The following is a 7,654-nucleotide window of genomic DNA, read 5'->3' on the forward strand; positions in this document are numbered from 1 at the left end:
GGAAGTTGTAGCCTTTGGATAGCAGGCGATAGGCACTGGCAGACCGAAGCTTCGAGTCGTCTCCCCGGTTTAGTGAATAAATGCATTATGTAAAGGCTATATTTCCCTAGGTACAATATATCTTGTTTCAGTTACGTGCCTGAGGGTATTTCAGGAGCTAGACAAAGGTTGAGCCTAGCAACAACGCGCCAGGACGGTAGAAAGGACAGTCTCGGCTGCAGTCAGTAGATGGAAGTATTCGTTAAATGGAGAAAATGCTGCAGGAGTAGATCCAATTTTACTGTTTATAAAAAAATACCTCAGATTTATCCACCATTGACAAGAGACAGAGGTACAGAGCTCCTGGTCACCAGACTTGGTGCCAGTGAGCTGTATTAAATTTCAAACCTCTCCACAGCGTTCCCGCCGGCCGGTGTGGCCGAGTGGTTCTAGTCGCTTCAGTCTGGAACCGCGCGACCGCTACGGTCGCAGGTCTGAATCCTGCCTCGGGCATGGATGTGTGTGATGTCCTTAGGTTAGTTAGGTTTAAGTAGTTCTAAGTTCTAGGGGACTGATGACCTCAGATGTTAAGTCCCATAGTGCTCAGAGCCGTTTGAACCATTTTGTTGGCTAGGAGAAAGCCAGTTGAGGGCCTGCAACCAACTTGTCTAAGTGCTGGACAAACTGGACCTAAGCCTGAAGTTATGGTCAGGTGTGCGATTTCTTATGACAGCCGGGGCACTCTCGTGGCTATCGTATGCACCATGACTGCAGTCTGATAATTCGATCTGTCGTGCTGCCATTCATGAACAGTATTCCATGGGCTGTTTCCCAACGGGATAACGCTCTCCTACATACCGCTTTTGTAACGAATCTTTGATCATTCGTACCGCTCTTCTTCGTATCTTTTCAATATCCCCTGTCCTATCTACATCTACATCTACATCTACATCCATACTCCGCAGACCACCTGACGGTGTGTGGCGGAGGGTACCTTCAGTACCTCTATCGGTTCTCCCTTCTATTCCAGTCTCGTATTGTTCGTGGAAAGAAGGATTGTCGGTATGCCTCTCTGTTGGCTCTAATCTCTCTGATTTTATCCTCATGGTCTCTTCGCGAGATATACGTAGGAGGGAGCAATAAACTGCTTGACTCTTCGGTGAAGGTATGTTCTCGAAACTTTGACAAAAGCCCGTACCGAGCTACTGAGCGTCTCTCCTGCAGAGTCTTCCACTGGAGTTTATCTATCATCTCCGTAACGCTTTCGCGATTACTAAATGATCCTGTAACGAAGCGCGCTGCTCTCCGTTGGATCTTCTCTATGTCTTGTATCAACCCTATCTGGTACGGATCCCACACTGCTGAGCAGTATTCAAGCAGTGGACGAACAAGCGTACTGTAACCTACTTCCTTTGTTTTCGGATTGCATTTCCTTAGGATTCTTCCAATGAATCTCAGTCTGGCATCTGCTTTACCGACAATCAACATTATATGATCATTCCATTTTAAATCACTCCTAATGCGCACTCCCAGATAATTTATGGTATTAACTGCTTCCAGTTGCTGACCTGCTATTTTGTAGCTAAATGATAAAGGATCTATCTTTCTGTGTATTCGCAGCACATTACACTTGTCTACATTGAGATTCAGTTGCCATTCCCTGCACCATGCGTCAATTCGCTGCAGATCCTCCTGCATTTCAGTACAATTTTCCATTGTTACAACCTCTCGATACACCACAGCATCATCTGCAAAAAGCCTCAGTGAACTTCCGATGTCATCCACCAGGTCATTTATGTATATTGTGAATAGCAACGGTCCTATGACACTCCCCTGCGGCACACCTGAAATTACTCTTACTTCGGAAGACTTCTCTCCAATGAGAATAACATGCTGCGTCCTGTTATCTAGGAACTCCTCAATCCAATCACACAATTGGTCTGATAGTCCATATGCTCTTACTTTGTTCATTAAACGACTGTGGGGAACTGTATCGAACGCCTTGCGGAAGTCAAGAAACACGGCATCTACCTGTGAACCCGTGTCTATGGCCCTCTGAGTCTCGTGGACGAATAGCGCGAGCTGGGTTTCACATGACCGTCTTTTTCGAAACCCATGCTGATTCCTACACAGTAGATTTCTAGTCTCCAGAAAAGTCATTATACTCGAACACAATACGTGTTCCAAAATTCTACAACTGATCGACGTTAGAGATATAGGTCTATAGTTCTGCACATCTGTTCGACGTCCCTTCTTGAAAACGGGGATGACCTGTGCCCTTTTCCAATCTTTTGGAACGCTACGCTTTTCTAGAGACCTACGGTACACCGCTGCAAGAAGGGGGGCAAGTTCCTTCGCGTACACTGTGTAAAATTGAACTGGTATCCCATCAGGTCCAGAGGCCTTTCCTCTTTTGAGCGATTTTAATTGTTTCTCTATCCCTCTGTCGTCTATTTCGATATCTACCATTTTGTCATCTGTGCGACAATCTAGAGAAGGAACTACAGTGCAATCTTCCTCTGTGAAACAACTTTGGAAAAAGACATTTAGTATTTCGGCCTTTAGTCTGTCATCCTCTGTTTCAGTACCATTTTGGTCACAGAGTGTCTGGACATTTTGTTTTGATCCACCTACCGCTTTGACATAAGACCAAAATTTCTTAGGATTTTCTGCCAAGTCAGTACATAGAACTTTACTTTCGAATTCATTGAACGCCTCTCGCATAGCTCTCTTCACACTACATTTCGCTTCGCGTAATTTTTGTTTGTCTGCAAGGCTTTGGCTATGTTTATGTTTGCTGTGAAGTTCCCTTTGCTTCCGCAGCAGTTTTCTAACTCGGTTGTTGTACCACGGTGGCTCTTTTCCATCTCTTACGATCTTGCTTGGCACATACTCATCTAACGCATATTGTACGATGGTTTTGAACTTTGTCCACTGATCCTCAACACTATCTGTACTTGAGACAAAACTTTTGTGTTGAGCCAACAGGTACTCTGAAATCTGCTTTTTGTCACTTTTTCTAAACAGAAAAATCTTCCTATCCTTTTTAATATTCCTATTTACGGCTGAAATCATCGATGCCGTAACCGCTTTATGATCGCTGATTCCCTGTTCTGCGTTAACTTTTTCAAATAGTTCGGGTCTGTTTGTCACCAGAAGGTCTAATATGTTATCGCCACGAGTCGGTTCTCTGTTTAACTGCTCAAGGTAGTTTTCAGATAAAGCACTTAAAAAAAATTTCACTGGATTCTTTGTCCCTGCCACCCGTTATGAACGTCTGAGTCTCCCAGTCTATATCCGGCAAATTAAAATCTCCACCCAGAACTATAACATGGTGGGGAAATCTACTCGAAATATTTTCCAAATTATCCTTAAGGTGCTCAGCCACAACAGCTGCTGAGCCAGGGGGCCTATAGAGACATCCAATTACCATGTCTGAGCCTGCTTTAACCGCGACCTTCACCCAAATCATTTCACATTTCGGATCTCCGTCAATTTCCTTCGATACTATTGCACTTCTTATCGCTATAAACACGCCTCCCCCTTCACTGTTCAGCCTGTCTCTGCGGTATACATTCCAATCTGAGTTTAGGATTTCGTTACTGTTTACGTCTGGTTTCAGCCAACTTTCTGTCCCTAGTACTATATGGGCGTTGTGATCGTTTATTAATGAGAGCAGTTCTGGGACCTTTCTATAGACGCTCCTGCAGTTTACTATTAGCACATTAATATTGTTATTCCCTGTCTGGTACGGATCCCACAGACTTGAGCAATATTATACGATAGGTGAAACGAGTATTTTGGATGCAGTTCCCATCGTAGACTGACTCTGTTTCCTTATTCTACCAATGAACCGCAGCTTACCATCTGATTTGCGTACGACTGAGCATATATGATAGTTCCATTTTACATTCTTACAAATTGTTATACACAGGTATTTGTATGAGCTGACAGATTCTTACAGCAAACTTTGTGAAGCGGACAATTGTACATTTTGGGCATTTAAAGCAAGTTGCCAATTTTGCATCACTTTGAACTCTTGTTGAGATCCTTTCTAGACGGTAATTCGTTCCAGGTAATTGGATCATCTGCGAAAAGACTGATTTTACTGTTGCCTGCGGGGTCATTAACATACAACATGAACAGCAAGGGTCCGAACACGCTTTCCTGCGGCGTTCTTGAAGTTAGTTATATATCTGACGATGACTCTCCATCCAAGATAACTTGCTGTGTCCTCCCCATCAAAAGAAATTTCACTACAGTCATAAATTCTGCTTGATAGCCCAAAGGATCGTACTTTTGATAGTAAATGTAGATGTGGTACTGAGTCAAATTCCTCTCAGACTCTGTGAAATATTACACTACTGGCCATTAAAATTGTTACACCAAGAATAAATGCCAATGATAAACGGGTATTCATTGGAAAAATATACAACTGGCATGTGATTACATTTTCGCGCAATTTGGATGCATAGATCCTGAGAAATCAGTACCCAGAACAACCACCTCTGGCCGTAATAACGGCCTTGATACGCCTGGGCATTGAGTCAGAGCTTGGATGGCGTGTACAGGTACAGCTGCCCATGCAGCTTCAGCACGATACCACAGTTCATCAAGAGTAGTGACTGGCATATTGTGACGAGCCAGTTGCTCGGCCACCATTGACCAGACGTTTTCAATTGGTGAGAGATCTGGAGAATGTGCTGGCCAGGGCAGAAGTCGAACATTTTCTGTATCCAGAAAGGCCCGTACAGGACCGGCAACTTGCGGTCGTGCATTATCCTGCTGAAATGTAGGGATTCACAGGGATCGAATGAAGCGTAGAGCCACGGGTCGTAACACATTTGAAATGTAACGTCCACTGTTCAAAGTACCGTCAATGCGAACAAGAGGTGACCGAGGCGTGTAACCAATGGCACCCCATACCATCATGCAGGGTGGTGCGCCAGTATGGCGATGACGAACACACGCTTCCAATGTGCGTTCACCTCGATGTCACCAGACACGGATGCGACCATCATGATGCTGTAAGCAGAACCTGGATTCATCCGAAAAAATTACGTTTTGCCATTCGTGCACCCAGGTTCGTCGTTGAGTACACCATCGCAGGCACTCCTGTCTGCGATACAGCGTGATGGGTAACCGCAGCCATGGTCTCCGAGCTGCAAACGCCGTCGAACTGTTCGTGCAAATGGTTGTTGTCTTGCAAACGTCCCCATCTGTTAACTCAGGGATCGAGACGTGGCTGCACGATCCGTTACAGCCATGCTGATGCCTGTCATCTCGACTGCTAGTGATATGAGGCCGTTGGGATCCAGCACGGCGTTCCGTATTACCGTCCTGAACCCACCGATTCCATATCCTGCTAACAGTCATTGGATCTCGACCAATTCGAGCAGGAATGTCGCGATACGATAAACTGCATTCCGACCTTCATCAAAGTCGGAAACGTGAAGGTACGCATTTCTCTTCCTTACATGAGGCATCACAGCAACGTTTCACCAGGCAACGCCGGCCAATTGCTGTTGGTGTGTGAGAAATCGATTGGAAACATTCCTCATGTCAGCGCGTTGTAGGTGTCACAACCGGCGCCAACCTTGTGTGAATGCTCTGGAAAGCTAATCATTTGCATATCAGAGCATCTTCTTCCTGTCGGTTAAATTTCGCGTCTGTAGCACGTCATCTTCGTGGTGTAGCAATTTTAATGGCCAGTAGTGTATATCTTTTTGACCATTTCTATCCGTGACTCTCAGTATATCACGTGAGAAAAATGCGAGGTAGATTTCACATGAGCTACGTTTTCGGAATCCTTGCTAGTTAGCATGGAGGACGTCATTCTGTGTGTGTGTGTGTGTGTGTGTGTGTGTGTGTGTGTAAGGAGAAGTGGTTTACTAGGGGGGAAGGGGATGCGGAATGGGGCGGGGAGGAAGACAAAACAGGATGGGACTTTGTATTTCTCAAGCAACTGCGCAGATATTTGTCAAAGGCTACGTGATATCAAGACGGAAATTGACCTACAATCTGATAGAAGTATTTAATGAATAAAGAAAGCCTCCTAGAAGACGGAAAAGAGATAAAGCATTTATAGAGGATTTTCAAACATGAATATTTGCGTTAATTAACAGTGATACAAGTTTGGCGAAGAAGTCAGTGTAATATACTAGCACAAGAGGAAAAAACCGAAGAAGTGAAAGTAGGACTCGCTTCACTACTCGGAAGCAGGCCTGTCATAAGTCAGAGGAGGTATCGCGCCGCGGCCGCGGGACCCACTGTTTACAACGAAACACGAGTGTCCTGGCTGCGCACTATATATATATATATATATATATATATATATATATATCGGCTATGGGTTTTCATGAGTGAATTTGCTAATATCAAAACATGTTATATAAACGCCCGTATCTTTTTCCTTTGATTGCATCCACTTAGAAGCTTAAATTTTTTACATCGCCAAGGAACTCAGTATTTGACATAAATTTCAACATGATACCTCTGCCCGTTCCTGAGAAAAAGGGTTCTTAACTGACGGACAAACAGACGGTTCCGCTTATGTCGATTTAGATAAGGAATCCTAAAAAAAAAATGAGCCGGCCGGAGTGGCCGAGCGGTTAAAGGCGCTACAGTCTGGAACCGCACGACCGCTACGGTCGCAGGTTCGAATCCTGCCTCGGGCATGGACGTGTGTGATGTCCTTAGGTTAGTTAGGTTTAAGTAGTTCTAAGTTCTAGGGGACTTATGACCATAGCAGTTGAGTCCCATAGTGCTCAGAGCCATTTGAACCATTTGAACGAATCCTAAAAAATAAATGAGTATTTGAGAAAATTCAGTGTGATGGAGAAAGAAGTGTCTAAATCAGTTTCTCCAGGCCCTATGCGCAAAAAGTATTCATGTGCAGCTTTACAGAAGAAAGGTAAACCAGAAATTTAGTCCGTACCTCCACGTTGTTCAGCTGAAGTCGTTGCTAGAACTAAGTGCTCGAATATCAACGCTCGCGGTATATATACTCTGGCGTCCACCCGGTGGGCAGCTTGCAATGTTCTGCTGCCGCTAAAAGAGGTCAACCGCGATAAGTATTTAAGTATTACTCCTGGAAATGGTAAGTGGAGACAATGAGGTGCCAGAACAAGCCACTTGCCTCGCTGCCCAAACCTACGGCGCGCCCTGGCGATAATCAATCACTACTCGGAAGCAGGCCTGTCATAAGTCAGAGGAGGTATCGCGCCGCGGCCGCGGGACCCACTGTTTACAACTAAACACGAGTGTCCTGGCTGTGCACTAACCCAGCCTGCTTATCACAGGAACTCTTATCATTTATGACATTTCAATCGCACACTAAACGACCAGCATTTCTTCGTATTTTAGGGTAGTAACAGTTTGTGCTTCAAGGAGTCCTTCCGGGTAGGGCTGAAAGCAGTAGTTAATTATAGTGATCCAGGACGTGAAAGGAAATAGAGAAAATAACTGTTTCTGCGAATGATTTTTGGTAACGTACAAATCAGCAACCTCACGCTATACAGTCGTCAGCAAATACCGCTTTTCTTACGAGGCTATATAATAACTTGATAGGGCAAAGAGGTCTCAACGCCAGGTCTCTTTTCATAATTCTTGTTTAAATCCCACCACATAAACTGCGTTTCTTGCTAAGCTCTAGAACCAAATTTAGTTCATCAAG

The 7,654-nt window shown here is 44.6% G+C and overlaps 1 protein-coding gene across 1 annotated transcript in view; it reads right to left on the reverse strand.

Annotated features, from left to right (window-relative positions):
* The window catches only part of LOC126100573 (hatching enzyme 1.2-like), a 98,596-nt gene extending 91,659 nt beyond the window's left edge, over positions 1-6,937 (reverse strand). The window contains exon 1 of the mRNA XM_049911192.1: positions 6,917-6,937. The gene's annotated coding sequence lies outside the window, so the exon portion shown is untranslated. The remainder of the gene's footprint in view (positions 1-6,916) is intronic.
* Positions 6,938-7,654: the final 717 nt, after the last annotated feature.

Source organism: Schistocerca cancellata, chromosome 9, assembly GCF_023864275.1.
Source record: "Schistocerca cancellata isolate TAMUIC-IGC-003103 chromosome 9, iqSchCanc2.1, whole genome shotgun sequence".
In the NCBI taxonomy this organism is placed as follows: Eukaryota; Metazoa; Arthropoda; class Insecta; order Orthoptera; family Acrididae; genus Schistocerca; species Schistocerca cancellata.